This window comes from Uranotaenia lowii, chromosome 3 (assembly GCF_029784155.1).
Source record: "Uranotaenia lowii strain MFRU-FL chromosome 3, ASM2978415v1, whole genome shotgun sequence".
NCBI classification, from domain to species: domain Eukaryota; kingdom Metazoa; phylum Arthropoda; class Insecta; order Diptera; family Culicidae; genus Uranotaenia; species Uranotaenia lowii.
Window position 1 is genome coordinate 215,006,154 of NC_073693.1, and position 17,715 is coordinate 215,023,868.

At 34.3% G+C, this 17,715-nt stretch overlaps 1 protein-coding gene across 2 annotated transcripts in view; it reads left to right on the top strand.

Annotated features, from left to right (window-relative positions):
* The first annotated feature begins 1,513 nt into the window (after window positions 1-1,513).
* The window catches only part of LOC129751139 (odorant receptor coreceptor), a 74,971-nt gene continuing 58,769 nt past the window's right edge, over window positions 1,514-17,715 (top strand). The window contains exons 1-2 of one of the 2 annotated variants that reach the window (XM_055746457.1): window positions 1,514-1,820; window positions 1,872-2,076. The gene's annotated coding sequence lies outside the window, so the exon portion shown is untranslated. The remainder of the gene's footprint in view (window positions 1,821-1,871; window positions 2,077-17,715) is intronic. The other variant, XM_055746458.1, reaches the window with a different exon arrangement.

Sequence of the window (17,715 nt, forward strand, 5' to 3'; positions counted from 1 at the left end):
AATATATTCGTTTCCTTCACTTGAGAGGTAGAATTCCTTAAAACACATGGATAGGCATCTTTTATTAAATTGTTTTCTTAATTTTTTAACTACAGAACCCGTTCGATTTTGGCAACATGCCCGAACATTTTGTGTTGCCAAAATCAAACGATTTTTTGTCTTAAATTTTTTCCTTTCATTTTTACAAAATAACTATTATTATTATCGTTAATGTTATTTTAAGTCAATTTCCGACAATTTTTAGTCATTTTTTTTATTATTTTTTCTCATGTTTTGATACATTTTGCACTACTCTTGTTTTGTTTATAATCTTGGTTGTTTTTGTCATATTTGCTGTTTTTGTACTTTTTCATCATTTTTAGTTGTTTCTTGTCATTTTGAGTCTTTTGTTTGCGTTTGATTTTTAATTTTTTTAAATTTTTTATCCTTTTGTCATAAAATAAAGTATTCTACTTTATATTTAAAAAAAAAACTTTTGTTTTTCTTGTTGTATTTTATCACCATTTCAGAACATCAAATCGTATTTATGGTATTAGTTTTAAATTATATTGGTCCTGTTAAAAAGAAAACTAAAAGGTAATGTCGCTTCTAAAAACCGTTCGATTTTGGCACATGTGCCAAAATCGGATGTTGCCAAAATCGAATGTTGCCTAAATCGAATGTTGCCAAAAACGAACGGGGTCCTGTACTTCCATTTTAAAGTTACCATATGCTATAACTCCGAAAAGAGTAAATTTTTTATAATACATACGGTTTTGGACATACCAGAGTCATCTTTGAGGTCGTCAAGTTCCCAAGAAATGATTATGGGAAAAATCTTTTTCATTGACCCAATAATGGTAACTCTAACAAGACGAAGCCATCTTCAACGGAAAAGTTTGACTCTGATAAGGTACGTTTTTCGCAAATATTTGGCAAAGATGCGAATTTCCGAACCGGTCAGCCAGGCAGAACAGCAGCTTCGAACAACCGGAAATCGCCCGTTTTGTTGATGTTTGTTACAAGTCGGATTTGGGGTTTCTTTTGGTTTGTTATTCCGTTTTTTAGGTTAAGATCGTTAAGGTGAGGGGTCGTTATTTGCATTAAATATTAATCAGATTAAAACGCTCGCATACAATGGGGATTGATGAAAACGCGCTGCGGTTGTCGGTGTAGGAAACAAAAATGCCCGGTGGGGGAAAGCCTGTGGGAAGGTTGTTATATTTCTGTTGCTTCTTTCGAGGGATGGAAAACGGAAAAAGGACTCCGACCGGTGTAGACGGTATTAAAATTTTATCACGGATGATTTGGTGGGAAAATGTGTGCTTTGGTTCGGGATAGCCCAACAGATGTTCCGGCACGGACCGAGAAAAAGTTCTTTCTAATTGCTGATGTGTTCCATCCAGTGCCAGTGTGGAAAGTCTTGGAACCTGAAAATTGTTTGTTAATGAGCGGTTGACGTATTCGGAACGGCCACGTACTTCAAGGACACCTAATAAGTCATATGTGATGGTTCCTATTCCTTTTACGGACCTTGCCCCGAGGAAAGGCCGCCAATTGGTCTCGAAACGTCTGCGTCGGAAGACGTTCGGTTTGGCTGAGTCGCGGGTTTTTTTTTCTAATTCAACTGAAATTCAAGTGCCATCCCAAGATGGCAAGCCTAAACTCCAAATCTAGGAAATAATTTTTTTCCCCGGGCAAACTCGTAGAAAACAACGGCTTACACCGGAATAACAGAAGTTTTCAACTATCCTTCGTCCTATCCTAAAAGAAAGCAGCGAAAACTGGAAATAAAATTCTATCCAGGGTTTTCTTGAGCCAAAGGATAACTTCAAGTGACTGTGAGTTCTGTGTGGTTTTGTGGAAAATTTGTTTAAAAAAAAATTTTAAAGTTTGGTCGTAAAAATAGGATAAACTGGAAGTCGCTTCTTCTCGGGAATATCGAACCAAGTTTTGAAGGTTGAAAACCCAATTTTGGAAGGTGCAATTTCCGTACCACGCCGCCGGAACATCGGGATTTTCTCCTGGTGAAACCGAAGGGATATATTCAAAGTTCAGTTGGAGCTTAACGGCGGATAGGAAAAACCAAACGGAACGGTGAGTTAAAAACTTGTCTCTTACTGAAACAGGAAGGATAATGACAAAAGTTTTCCCGATTCGGTGAAAATATTGATGGCAGGATTCATTTGAAGGGGAAAAATTATATGCGAATGTTCAATGTTCTCATTTCAGGCATTTGCAATAAAGTTTATCATTTTTCCATTTTCAAAACCTGTGGAATATTCAGCACGCTGAATTGAAGGATTTAAACTGTACTGAACCGTGGGTCACTAAGTCAAAACTGATCAAATTTTTTTAACATTTCTATATAATTTCCAACATGATATAATTTTCAACAGAATAGTGTTTTTGTAACTTATTCAGATCTCGCAAAAAAATATATTTTTCATTTGAAAGGCCAAGACATAAAAATAATCATTCGTTTGTAAGTAATGAGGAATATCAATGCGATACAATTTTGTACACCTGGAAATATGTTGCGGAAATGATTTTTAACAAGGTCTACACAAAAAATTTCCAATTCTTACAACCGTCTTAAAGGTGCGAAATATGGAAAAGTGCAGTATTGTTCACCACAAGCCTCGTATGTATTTTAAGAAAGTATCATATTAGCTGATTAAAGGGAAAGAACTGCTCACATGAAGGTTGCAGAAAGGATCTTTATGTGCACTATAAGAGTTTTAAAGGAAAAATTTTGCCCAATTGCCATGAGTAAAATAAATGTACTCAAAAATGAATTTCAAAGTTGCAAAAGATGTTTACATGTGAAAGTGATTTCTGCATGAAACTAGCTTAAAAGCAAACTTTTTTCCACTGTGATCCCTTCTCTATAATAATACTTTAATCTTCATATACATTTCCTCGCATTAAATATATTTATGTTTTCAACATGCTTAAATTTTTTGCTCGCGTTCATTTGTAAATTTCTGCTGCCAGACATGTTGAGAACTGAAGTGTCCATTACCAGGGAACTCAGTTGAGTGTTTTGGTGTGGGAGAGTGTGGCGGGCCAATAAAAAAAATGTTTGGAGTTTGAAACATGGTTAATTCATTATGAGCAAATGAACGTATGTATGTAGAAATATCGAGAACCGCCCATGGCTCAGTGACAAAGATTGAAAAATTTCTCACCGGAGTTCCATAAATTGAATTCCACAACGAGTTTTTGTGCTTAAGCTGGAGTGAATTAAATGAAAATTTAACTAAGAAGATAAAAAAAAAACAAATAATAAGTAAGCATAAGGGTGGTCCTTTATTAATTGAAATAGATTACGATAAGAATCTCAATGGAAAAGGATTTCTTTTGAAGAGATTCGATACTTATTATTAATGACGTACATTAAATTTATATTTTTCTAGATTTACTAAATTACAAAAAAACTAAGAGAAACTGCAAAGCTACAGGCTAGTAAGAGTTTTGAAAGCTAAAATTTAACTGGTCTCACTCCATAATATTGATCTTTTATCAAAAAAACTCAAACGCCTAAAAATTGATTTTTTTTAAAAGGTAAAAATTTGCATTCAAAATCGGTTTTATCTCTGGCAACACTGTAGAATTATACAACCAAATTGAATAATTTAAGCTTAGGAACCACTTTTTTAAGTCAATTAGTAGTTTTGGACTTTGCGGGAAAAGTTATAAACCTTTATGTTTATATTTTTCCATACATTCTGTATGGGGGTATACTAGAAATCAATAACTGAGCTAAAATATCTGCTAATTTTTTCGCTTAGTTTAAAATTCTTTACTTAAAAAAACAATCTCCTGAAACCAAAGTTTCGAAAATGGAACATTCTCACTAAGTTGTTGAAAGTTTTGAAAAAAAAATCCATAGTCAATTAAGCCCTACTGATGCACACTATTTTTTGATTGATACAAGTCGTTGTCATTGATACAAATGAGCCTTTTTCAAATGCATCAGTTTTAAAGACTGCGGTTTAATTTTTTAGTCATTTAGCTGATAAGTTTAGCACTGATGATTTTTTCCTAGTTTCGCCACGACTTGCGTTTTGTTTTTACTGTGTATTTTTTGTAAGAATATTTTCCATTTTTTTTTTTTTTTGAAAGAATTTTACACCTGTTCTGTTAAGTTGTTTGCAACTATCTTGTACAATTATAATTGGTCATTGATGAATCCATTGTTTTTCCAAATTATAGGGTTTTTTTTGTAAAGAAACCCTTTTTGCTGAACCCTGCCCCAAAATAGGACTTCGAAAATCAATTGCTCGTGCTGCGAAACTCTCATGTACTTGTTTTCATTACAATCCGATGTATAATAATAATATTTCATATGGCTGACCCCATTTTCCGATCCCTGATCCAAAATTTATCATCTGAAATTAATTGCCCGTCTTTCAAACCTCCCATGTACAAAATTTAATCTCAATCTGATGCGTAAACACGACAATAAAGCAAAAACAGTGAATAATGAATATGGACGACCTGTTTTTCCTATCCCCGATCCAAAATTTGACACCTGAAATCAATTACTCGTTCCTCAAAACTCCAATGTGCAAATTTTCATCACAATCTAATCAAATCCAAATTTTCATCACAATACCTTAGCCTCAATATTGCGAACATAGTGAAAAATTCATATGGACGACCCCTTTAGTCTAACCCCCTCACTTAAAAGTAAATAATTAAAATCAATTTCTCGTCCTTCTAAACACCCATGCGCAGATTTTCATCTCAGTACAATGCATAACCACGACAATATCGCGAAAACAGTGAATAACTAACATGGATTACCCCTTTTATGGACCACGATCCAAAACTTGAAACCTGTAATCCTTCACTGTAATTTTCTATGCAATCCTATGTACAATCAAGACAATATCGCAAAAAGTGTCAACAGATCATATGGACGACCCCTTACTCAAATTTTGAAACCTGAAAGCGATAGAAACACCTATGTGGAATTTTTAATCTCATTCTAACTAACGTAGAATAACGTCAATATTGGAAAAAAACATCAAAAGGTTGATATGGACGACCCCTTTGGCCGACCCCTGATCCTATATTTGAAAGCTGGAATGGATTGCATGTACTAATTTTCATCACAATCCGATGTATAATAACGCCAATATCGCAAAAAACATTATTCATTTGATAAGGACGACCCCTTTTGCCGACCCCTAATTCAAAATTCAATACCTTGGAAGTTTGTTATTTACGCTCCAGAAGAAAGTATTCGTTAGAGTAGAAAAACTTTCCTGTTGTTGATCAAGTCGCTGTTACCTTGTCTGGTGGTATCTGCAGAGTTGCCTCATCCATCTCGAGGACTAGACAGGACCGTACCATGGAAAAAAACCCGGATTTTTGTGCAGTATAAACGGATAAAGTTTTCTTTTACGTTCCTTCTTTTCGTCTTTCTGTAAACAAAACTGCGTCATTCGCACCGACAATCTCTCGCTTCTCACTTCTCGCTGAGGCCGTTCCGAGTAGCTGATATTACAGTTGTTTTGATTTCGCAGACCGTTTCCGGTAGCTAACAGTTTCAATTATTTTGATTCGCTGACCGTTCCCAGCAACTGGCATTTTATCTACACTGCTAGCCAAAAGTTTTCGAATAAGTTAGAAAAAAATGGATGACGAAAAAAATATGTTTTGCTTCATCTGCGAGAGCGTTGTTCAAGAAACAACGAAAGTAATTGAATGCGTGCACTGTCATAGAGCAATTCATTTTCAGTGCAAAAAAATCTTTGGAAATTGTAAAACCAAAACCAAGAAGAATCCGTTCTTCTGTTTGTCGGAATGTGTCGATCTGTTTACTACGTCAGTCAAGCTATAAATCGTACAGATTCTGTCAGTGAAGATATCCGGAAACTTACGGAGTATGTTCGTACGATTAAAGAGGACCAGTTGTTGATTCGTAGCGAGGTGCACGATGAATTACTTCAAACCCGTGATGTTGTGGATAGTCTTGTAATAAACATATTGAGGAATCACAGAAGTTTCTGTCGAGTAAGTTTGAAGAATTAAGAGGCAATTTCAAATCTATCGGTAAGGCCATCAAGAAAATGCAGTCGGATAATGAAAAGCTTAAAAACACGGTGAGCGTCTGGCAACAAAAACATTGTGACTTGTCCAATAAAGTTGAAATGGAACTTGAGCAAATAGAACTTCATTAGAAAAATATGATGTCGTTGTAGGGCTTCCTTCAACAGCTCAAGAAAATGTTTTGGATACTGTACATAAACTAGCAGCTGCTGTAGGGTGTCTTCTAAAACCTCCCAGAAAAAGCGGGAATATGCGAAAAATTTACAAGGAGAACTAGGAATAAAATTTGTTTGGCCAGGCCGTGATGGTGAGATCCTCGTCAAACGCCATGAAGAAGCTAAAATAGAGCATATTGGAATTAGGAACGACATTCGCAATCTACCCAGAACGCTCACCCCGCTTTACCTACCCCCGTAAATCTACCCAAAAACGCTCTCTAAACCACTCAATCGATATGGAAGCTTCCAACCTCACAATGCCTGAAATGTCATAATCGAATGAAGAATAACACCAATATCAAAAAACATCAACAGTTGATATAGACGACCCCTTATGCCGAACCCTGTTCTCAACTTTGATACCTAGAATCAAGTGCTCGTTCTTCAAAACACTCATGTGCAAATTTTATGACAATCCGATGTATAAGAACGCTTACATGGTTAAAACAATATTTGTCATGTATGGACGACCACTTTCAAAAGGAGTCATCTTAAAATCTAGAAAACATTTTTCATCATTTCTGGTCCTTATCCATGCCAAATTTCAGCTGTCTATGTCGTAAGACGGCTGAGCCTATAGAGGACAAACAAACATACCTACAGAAATTTCTTTCTATATATATAGATATTTCTCCCGTAGAATGCATGTCTATATGAGTTATGATAAAATTGCTATTTCACTTCGAAAACGGGGTATAAGCGTCGATCAACGGTTGTTCTTGTATTTTTCGTCAATTAACTTGTTTTTAAACCTTCAGATGCCCATTTTTAAAATTTAATCTAATTATTACCAATTAAATATTGAAATGTTAAGATTCGGTCTTTTTAAGCTTTTATAATTTTTTTTTTCTTAGTTCGCAGTTTTGGAGTAATATTCACGTTATCGTACAAATAATTTATAGTGAAACTGATGTCACCAGTCCTGCAAACGTCATCCGCTTGAATGGGCCTTTTTGGATGCAAAACACTTTGTTTTGTTTTGGAATTAAGTGGATCTATTTCGAAATACGAAAGTTTATTCTTTCCTTTGAATTGAATTGAAAGAACATCGTCATCCAATAACAGTTTCGGGGTAGCCAGGAGCCAAATACCAAATATGGTATAAAAATGTTCCAAAAGCTCCTTTATTGGTGCTTTCTTAGCCAAGATGGTCAGTTTTTAATGAATTTATTGTGGTTGCAAACTACATGTTCTGAGTTTTAAGTTATGAACAAAGTATTGAAATTTTAAACATGTTTATATTTTATTGTGAATTTTTACTTCTAAGATGTTACCTTAACAGATAAATTTAATATCTGGCAGGACTGTAGAACTGTAATTTGAAAATTATAAACACTTACAAATATTATTAGATTATTGAAAAAAAAAATTAAGACATCAACAATGGAGAAAGAGATTAAAAAGATCCCAGTATTCTGAAATTCCTACAACATTACGAGTGTGAAAACGCCTTTAAATGCTCTACTAAGTTGTTATTCAATTTAAAGCCTTGACCGCAGACACCAGATACCCAGACTGATCAGAGGCGCTTGAATCCATACAAATACAAGTCGCCCAGAATCTTACGCTATCTGTCGGGGCATCGTGAATCTTCTGTACTTTATCAAGAAATTATCAATTCCACTTGATAATTAACAAGCCAAATGAAAACTGTCTCGATTGAATCAACTATTAGTATTTGAAATTCTATCTCAAATATTTTCACTGTCGTTTTTGTCTTCAATGTTAATTGTTTACTTTAATTTACTGTATCAAAATAAGAGATGAATGTTATACATACAATATACAATCAAGGCCGTGCGAACGGGGGGGGGGGGGGGGGGGTTAGGGGTTTAACCCCCCCCCCCCCATGAAGGTTTTTTCCAAGTAAAATTTTCGAAAAAGCAAAGAGAAATTTCTTGATCTTAAAAGGTGTAAAATAAGTGTTAATAAGAAAGTCTGAAATTTTTTCGCCTCCGCCGGTTATTTGTCTTAGATCACCCTAAGCTTGAGACATTTTATTTTACGACATTGCATACATATGATAAATCTCCGATTGCTGCATATGTATATACCGTTCTCGAATTGATACTAGTTATAAATTGTTAGTTTCGATTTGCAATTCAACCAACCATTAGCATTGAAACTCTAAACTTGACATAAAAAAAAAACCCTACCTCGTCTTTAGAATGGGTTTTTTATTCAGTGTAACCAACCAAATTCAGACTTTGAAACATTTTAGCTTCAAAATGAATTCATCGAATACTAATTTTATGCATCAATCAGTTGGAAGCCATGTATCATGACCAGGCTTGGCAAAAGTCATCGTCATGAGGCGTGAAGCTGTGACTGTGAAGCCTCTTGGTCCGTCAAACTCAATTGACTGTTCCTTAACGATCAGTCACTTCTTTTGCCAGTCATTCATTCCCCATTCATTTGAAGCTAAAATAATAACCTAGTCAAGCAATCGCATTCAAACGATCGATGACGAAAAAGAAACGCATTTATTATTATTGTTCCTCCTGCCAGCAAGCCGAAGACGACCGAAGAGGAACAAGAAAAGCATTTATTATTATTGTTGCTCCTGCCAGCAAGCTCGTTTTCAGTTTTTTATTGCTATTGTTGCTCTCTGCCAGCAAGTCGTTCAATTAGTTGTAGGGGAAAAGTTCATATAACGCCCCATGTGGCTAATACGCGCCACTCTTGTTTTGAAGAATCTGACACATTTTAAGCCTGCAAAATATTACCAATTTGTTTTAAATGCTGTGATTGGTCATGGCAAATATGAATTTTTCCTTAAAATGCCCCTGTGTCGTAATAATTTCACAATTTAGGTTTTTCTTCATTTCGATCTAAATTTTAAAACACTTTTAATAAGGTGTCCCCAAGCAGAGAAAAACGATTAAGACAATATTTTCTGACACATCGATAGAGGAGAATCTAAATTATGATTTTATGCTAGAAAATCATACTGAACTCGCTAAGGTATGCTTTTCATGGGTATGTTCTATCACGGCCCATGCGCTCTTTATAACGCGCCAATCGTAGTAGGCTGAAAATAGCATTAATTTTTCAAAAAGGCCAATTTTCATTGAAAATGAACAAAAAGTCTAAAACCATATTTTGAGCGTTAATTCAGCCCAAAAAATCTATTTTTCATTTTTTGTTAAATTTCTATTAGTCCATTTTGATTTTCTTTTCAGTAAAAGTGTCTGTAGGTATTGGTGTGTTTTCGGTCTTCGGCTGCTCTCGGGTGTGTTCGGCTGCTAGGCGCGTATTGAATACACAGCGGCGCGTATTCGCAACACAGTTTTGTTCTGTGGCTTTGAATATGGTTTTGAAAAATCATGTTTTTGAAGAAACTATAGCAATTTGAGTTATGAAAAATCATAGGAATTTGTAGAAAACACTTTTCTTCAACGATTACACCCAGTTTTAACACAATTTGTACGGGGAATACACAGAAAATCAGCGATTCGCTTAGGTGGCGCATAATAGGGCATGTTCCCCTACCTGCCGTCAGCAGCCGATCGAAGTGTGAAGAGATTTGCCAGTCACTCTCCAGGAGAAATTTTGACCTTGTGTAGGAGCTTCGCCAGTCGCTGATGGAGAAATGTTGATTGTTGTCGTGCTTTATCCGTCATGCGAGTAGTGAGGCTCCGTCAATTGAGAACAGTGCCAGTCGTTTGATAAAACAACACTAAATAGTCGGGTCAAGCGTGACGGGCGAAATTTACCATCACTGATCATGACTCACGATGGTCATCAGAATTAGCAAATTAAAATCTAAAATCTAGTATTATCTACTTTTTAAATAAAAATTTTGATTACCAAAAAAATGTGCTGATATGAAATATTCTTCAAGAAACTAATACCAGTCTCAATTTTCTTTTGTGTTTTTTGTTCTTCTAGGTGCTAAACATCACATACAAAATCTTTTGCAAATATTTTAAAACCATTGAAAAAAAATTTTTTTGTATTATTTTGACAGAAGTTTAAAACAAAACACAAAATCCAAAAATTAAGGTAAAAATCAATTTTCAACTTTCCTAAAGACTTCAAGTAATTTTGAGTTCTGCGAAAAAGTTATAGAGGTTTTCAATTTGTGTACTTTTTCCCATGTTTAACACTAAACATACCGACACTTTGTATAGGGTAAATGTACCCGACCTTGGCACCTAAGGCATGGTTTACCCTTTTTTTCGACATTCCTACCTTCCTGTTGAATGCACCATATAACATCCTTTAAAGAATTTACTTGCTAACTGGCTTAGAGTTCAACAAAAATATGTTTTCTCTATGGAACTTCCATTAATTTGAGTAAAATGCATGCTAAGTACTCACTGCGGTGCTCCAATTACTTGGCCGCCGTACCAATTGTTTGCCGTTTCGATGATCCGATTCTTGGCCACCAGCAATGTGCAACAGATCTTTACCAACAATGCTCAATTGACAGTTAACAGAATCGTTGGCTATTCTGAATATAAGGCCACTGACAGAATGACGTCAGCTGAGCGTAAAGTTCTATGCGACGATGGAACACCGGGCGCCACTCATACAACAAAAAGGCTTTCGAAAACATTGATGAAATTTGGTTGGCTGGGAAGCACAAAATAAGCTTTCATTTCAAAAAATCGGAAGTCCAGAAATTCCGCAATGCGATTGCGATACATACGGTTATTTTCACTACCAAACAACTGTCTTCATATTGTGGTGCTCGGCTTCATAAAGTAATAAATTGAAAAATTCCTTGAATGGAATTTAAAAATTTTGCCCTTTTGAATTTGTTAGCTGAGATTATGAGCTTCTAGCAAGAGCCACCTCGAATGCCCGGGGTGTTGCGCAGTGGTTTGACACGCCAAATAGATGTTAGAATGTAAACCTTGCTAAAACAGTTTTTTTAATTCAACTCACATCAAATATTTTAAGGAATAATTGGAAAGCAAACGATATTTTCCTGAACTTCCAACTTCTGTTTCCATGAAAAAAATTAGAAGAAAATTCAAAACAATTAAATCTGAGTAGATATATGGTTCCCAAGCAATAGAAAACGATTCCAAAACCCAATTAGTTATGTATTTTATATACTAAAGTCAAAATTGCCATCGATCTAACAATTTTTAGATAAGAAAAACATCTTAAGTCATGTGAGATGCTTAATTTAACTTAGTTTTTTTTTAATATTTCGAACCACTGTGTTATGTAGGAGACCACGTGGCTTTTGCTCGGCAGACAGCAATGCAAATGTTGTTCGCACGCATACCAATGTACCTTCGATTCATGGCTCCCAAATAGCGATTTTTGCATTTAACATGCTTGGATATGACTTTTAGTTAGTCGAATCACTTATGTTCTCCAACTTATTTCGAAGCTTAAGTTGATAGCAACGGTCTTATCATACAACCCAATTAGTATGAAAACATTTATGCGTAGTTTTAAATGGAGTTTTAAAGAAAACATCAGCCCAAAAATACCTCTTTAATGAACATGTATTTTTCCAGCTTCCAACACTGGTGGTGTATTTCGATTGAAGTTGCATGCCAAGAAAAGGAACAAAATTAGTTTTAAATTTGTATTCAAAACCTAAATAAATATTCACTTTTTAGTCTTTCTAGTATTTTTTGATTCTTTGCCGAGTTTAACTGTAAGCATGAGTATTTATTGCAAATTTTTCAAATGAATGTCCGCGTTTGAAAGCGCATGTGAATTTAACAGTTGCTTTAGAAAGGTGAGTTCATCTGATTTTCATACGGTGATTTCCAACATAATTTCCTCGGATACAGATCGAAAAAATTGACTTCTTTATTAAAGTACAAACAATCAAAAAATTCGGTATGCACAGATTTGAAACAAATTTAATTTAATTTGGACCTGAAAAACATGAAAAGATATGTTGACATGCCAAGAAAAGGACCATGCCAAAATAGGGCTCACTTACCCTACACCTATTCATACCGCGAGCGGTCAAATGACGGTTTACACTGTTTTCGCTAAAACTTTCTTGTTTCTCACCGATTTCTTTATAGTTTATAGTTTTGAAAAGCCTATAATGTGACTCAAATATGTTTTTCAGACAATTTTCAGCTACAATCAATTATTTTAAAGTTATGTTAAGTCCAAGAAATTTTTTATGAAAAAACATGCTTCAGGAAAATTGCTATAAATCTGTTCATCAGTGCTCGAAAAAAATTCCACTTAATGCATAAAAAAGCTGAAGTTAGAAGCTATAAGTTACACATACGGAAATTTTTATCAAGTTTTTTTTAAGATCATGGCCACAAAAAATGTTAAAAAGTTGTGTAAAACCCGTACTTTTCAATCAATCAACCACCAAAGCTGTTTCTGTTACAGTAGAAAAATTTCAAAAAATGAATTGGAATGTTGACGTAATTTGTCACATTTTGGCATCTTTAGATTTTTTTAAAATACGTAATACATAATTTATGACGAATTTTCAAAGGTAGCTGTTATTCAAATATTTCCTCAATTCGAATTTTTGATACAATTCCTACACCTAAATTCAGCTTTGCACTGGATTTTGAGTATGTTATCGTAAGGTTTAGGCAAAAAAATTATATTCAAAAGAAAGAAAATTTCATACCGGTTCTAGTGATGTAACTACATTGGCGATGCAATGATTGACAAAAATATAATAAATATATTTCTGAAAGTAAAACCAGAAAGTTTGAGCGAATGCTCGTTTGTTTTTTTGTTTCCTTTCAACCGTCTTCGTGTGCAAAATAGCTTTGAGATATTACCACCCACTGCGCCCGTCTGCCAAGAAAGAATTTGTGCTGGCTTTTCAAAATTCAGGAACTTCTTCACTGTTTTATTTATCATATTTTTGTCAAGTATTGCACTGCCAATGCAGTTACATCACTAGAACCGGTATGAAATTTTCTTTCTTTTGCATATAATTTTTTTGCCTAAACCTTACGATAACATAGGTACTCAAAATCCAGTGCAAAGCTGAATTTAGGTGTAGGAATTGTATAAAAAATCCGAATTGATGAAATGTTTGAAAAACAGCTACCTTTGAAAATTCGTCATAAATTATGTATTACGTATTTTAAAAAATCTAAAGATGCCAAAATGTGACAAATTACGTCAACATTCCAATTCATTTTTTGAAATTTTTCTACTGTAACAGAAACAGCTTTGGCGGTTGATTGATTGAAAAGTACGGGTTTTACACAACTTTTTTACATTTTTTGTGGCCATGATCTTAAAAAAAATTTGATAAAAATTTCCGTATATGAAACTTATAGCTTCGAACTTCAGCTTTTTTATGCATTAAGTGGAATTTTTTTCGAGCACTGATGAACAGATTTATAGCAATTTTCCTGAAGCATGTTTTTTCATAAAAAATTTCTTGGACTTAACATAACTTTGAAATAATTGATTGTAGCTGAAAATTGTCTAAAAACATATTTGAGTCACATTATAGGCTTTTCAAAACTATAAACTATAAAGAAATCGGTTGAGAAACAAGAAAGTTTTAGCGAAAACAGTGTAAACCGTCATTTGACCGCTCACTGTATGAATAGGTATACCACATGCGTTATTCGAAAACCACAACACTTGGAAAAATTTTAAAAACGCAAAAATACTTGTATTTTGAAAATAAAAATAGTCCTGTCGTTAAATTTACGAAAAAAAATTATATAAGGTGTAATCATCATTCAAAGTTCAAAAACCGTCATTTGACCGCTTCCGGTACGTTTAGTGTTAATAAAGTTTTAAACCAAATAAAATTTCAATTATTTTTAAAGCAAAATTTAATTGATTTGAATTTTGAACAAATTTTTTTAAATGTATTAATTATTTTAAACTTTATCCAGTAATATCAGAAATACTGGTAATGTAATTTATCTTTCCTAATTCTTTTTAAACTGTAGAATTGAGCTTTTAAGATCATGCATTATCATCTTTGGAATATTATTACTTAATTGAATTAAATGAGTATAGTGAACAAATTCAGAATTAGATTTTCATCTGTAACCGTAGATTTGTTACTTCATCAGTTATCAATGATTTATTTCGCTTAAAACTGATACATTTTATATTTTATAACTCCATATCACCAAATCGCAGGGCTATAGACAAAATTTGAAAGATTCGAGCTCAAGACGCTTAAATCTACCAAATCAATCATCCAATCATAGGCATCAAAATGCAGTTCATTTTGCAGTTCAAATGCAATTAAATTATTTTTTCAATCTTTTTAAAATGATTGCACGAGTTCAATAAAAAAATCCTTCTAAAATTAAAAAATCTAATGCTTTTCTTCTTCATATTTTGTTTAAATTTTCAAAATTAAAAACCGAGTAAAACTATTTTAATTTAACAAAATATTTTTCTTAAGTTTGTCGTCTTTTTTCAAATCTGAATTTTTGTGTGAAAACATAATCATTTGCTTTTGAAACAAAATTTTCAATAGGAAAAACATAGTTCCCACCATATGTCCTTTTTAGGGCCAAATATTCCAACTGATAGTGTCAAAATATTCAGATCTTAAAATTTTAAACCTTAAATCCTTCGATTGAAAAAATATAAAAGTTTCTCATTATATTTAATAATGTTTTTATTATCGATCATTATTTTAATTTATCTTAGCTATAATTGATTTGATTCGAAGAAAATACTTTCAAGTTAAATTTTATTGCGCAATTTTAACTAGATTTGTATTATTTTTTGCTTTGAATATTTACAACAAAACTTGGAATTCATTTTTTTATATTACCGTGAAACGGGGCATCATGCAACAGCGGGGTTCGATGCAACATTTATGTAACACTACAATGAATCAATTTTTAATTTAATGTATTGTAATAAAGTTATCTTTTAATGATAACAAAATGATGATGACATAATTTCTCGCATCTTAAGCTAGTTGTCTTAAGTTTTTTATTTTTATGTAAAATTTGAAAAATCGAGCAATAAATGTACAAATTTTAACATTTTTTGATGCCGAAAAAAACTTTACCCAGTATGACGGATCGGCTTGATAAAATTACCTACAAACTTTTTACAGGTTTCCTCATGTTATACCAACATTGTTGGTGTAAAAATATTTTTCGAACAATCACCCAATTTTTTAAAATGAATATTTTTAAAATTCAGTTAGGTGTCTGGGGTTAAATGCAACAAAATGCAAATCAAAGAAATACCTTGTAAATCTCGTTTCCATGTGCTGGAATATGAATGTATTGCATCACGCGTTTGTAAACATTTAAATTTCATTCATCCAAGCATTTATTTTTATGATTTCAGCTTGTAGAATTTTTCGTAGTATTATTTAACCCCTAAATGTATGCAGCATCCTTATTTTCAGAAAAAATGTGAAAATTTGTTTTTACAGACCCAAAAACTACTGCAATTGGTGTTGTCATGCGTAATCGCAAATATATTAAAAACTATGAATTTTCGTACGTGTTCATAAGCTTTTTGATTAAAAACAAAGTTTGTTGCAAGTTACCCCATTTTCTAAGGAGTGTGAAAATCGCATGTTTTTAGAAAATTAAAAATAACTGAGGAAACCAATAATTTTTTTAACTACGCCAATTTGATATCCCAGCATCCTTAAAACTTTTGATGCATAAAGGATACGATTAACTGTGAACATAAGTTTTTTAGAAGCCATTGAAGTTGAAAATTGTTGCATGTTGCCCCAGTTGACGGTATTAGTTTCTTTTTGATCATTTCTCAATCTGTAATTTGTCAGTATAATTCAACATGTTGTATTAGAAATATATGCATAAAGTTATTATTTTGAACTGATGTATTTATCTTTCACTTTGGTCACTGTGTAGCAGTCGCACCATTGAAACTTCGATATGATTCTCCGAACCAACTAAGCTATGTTGGTTCAGCCTAGAGGGTATGCAAACAGGTCAACACTGTTTCGATCCCTTGTCTTAATCGAGTAATCGACGACCTAAATGTCTGGCTCTCTCACTTTAAGATCGTGTCCAGACAATTATTCGGAAGGGTTGGGATGAGACATACAGGCCCAGAAGACGATCGGAAAACGAGCGACTTATTTGAATGGCAATTTCACGAAAATTTTCTAAAGACCATTCGGGAAATGACGTACTTCCGTCCGAGATCATTTGCCCTAATATGAGGCTGCACACCATCGATCACTTCAATCTGGATCGTGATCGCGTGTGGAAGTAGTTTTGTTCGCGCCGTTTTTCTTATTTGAATTTCAGTAGAGGTATAAGTGATGTGAAATCAATAGTTCTGAGGCTAAAAATCTTTCTTTTCGTTCAGCAGCAAGTAAAGAAACTGCTACGATAGGGCTAAAGTGCGTGAGTGCGTGTATTTAAAACTACATAGCAGGTAAAGTCGTGCTTAGGGACCAAACCGTGCTCGTGCTGTGCTAACTTTTCTTGCCTGATTAGGCACACCCTTTTCGCCAACAGCAGCAGCCTGCACGAGAATCCACCGCCCAGCAATCATCGTTAAGACGACCCGCGATCCGGAATTGAATCTCCGGTTGATTAAAAGGGACATCTTCACCCCGAAGTCAACCCGAGCCCAGCCCAAATCGACCACTTTTATGCTGAAGCATAACACCCCAACATCATTCATCCTCGGGATAACCAACAGCCTCCCGAGCATCAACCGATTGCGATCAGCGATCTGATCACACTAAGCCCCGAGACGGTCAACGACCTAACAGCGCTTGGGTAGAAACTAACTATTGGAGCAGCGGTAGCCGTAGCAGCCAAACAAGCAGCACACGCGGCCTCTGCCGTAAGTAAGCTACAAGCAAAAAGAATACAACTCCGGTGAGTCAATCTATTGATCTCCTTTTGTCCCATCAGCAGCATTTATGTTCGTCCACGAAAGACGAACCACATTGTATGTCCGACATATTTTTCACGGACCGCTTATCCGTTGGACGCGTCCAAGATTTTTATAAAGTGGATGGCATAAAAAGTATGCATACTAATTTTGAACCTTATTTATGAACGCCCCACATAAAATCTAAAAGCATAACACTCGAGTGTGGTAAGCGTTACGCTTGCCAAATGAATCTTCTGGCCCCTTCCTTAGCACAGCACGGTTCCAGCTACTGAATCCTGAAAGAGAGTTAGGGTGAGAGAGAATTAGTTGCACGCACTGGTAGGAGAATGAAATAGATAGGAAACGAGAAAAATTATAATCACACACCAATGTAAATAGATAGATAAGTCTTCACCCACTAAAATCCATGGAATGAAAATGAATTACCTAATTAGAAACTAATTATGATTTTACTTACCTAAATACAATCCTGAAGCACACTTTTGTTTAAACACTTAATGATTGTATTTCTATTCTGAATATATTATGGGCTTAATTCTCCTACCCGAAAGTTTTTAGTGGATGAAACACTGATATCACATCACTACGCGTAACGTCGTCCATGTGTTCCGAGCCATGTGCTCTGATTTTGAATTTGCTCTTCCACTACCGTTCGCTTTCT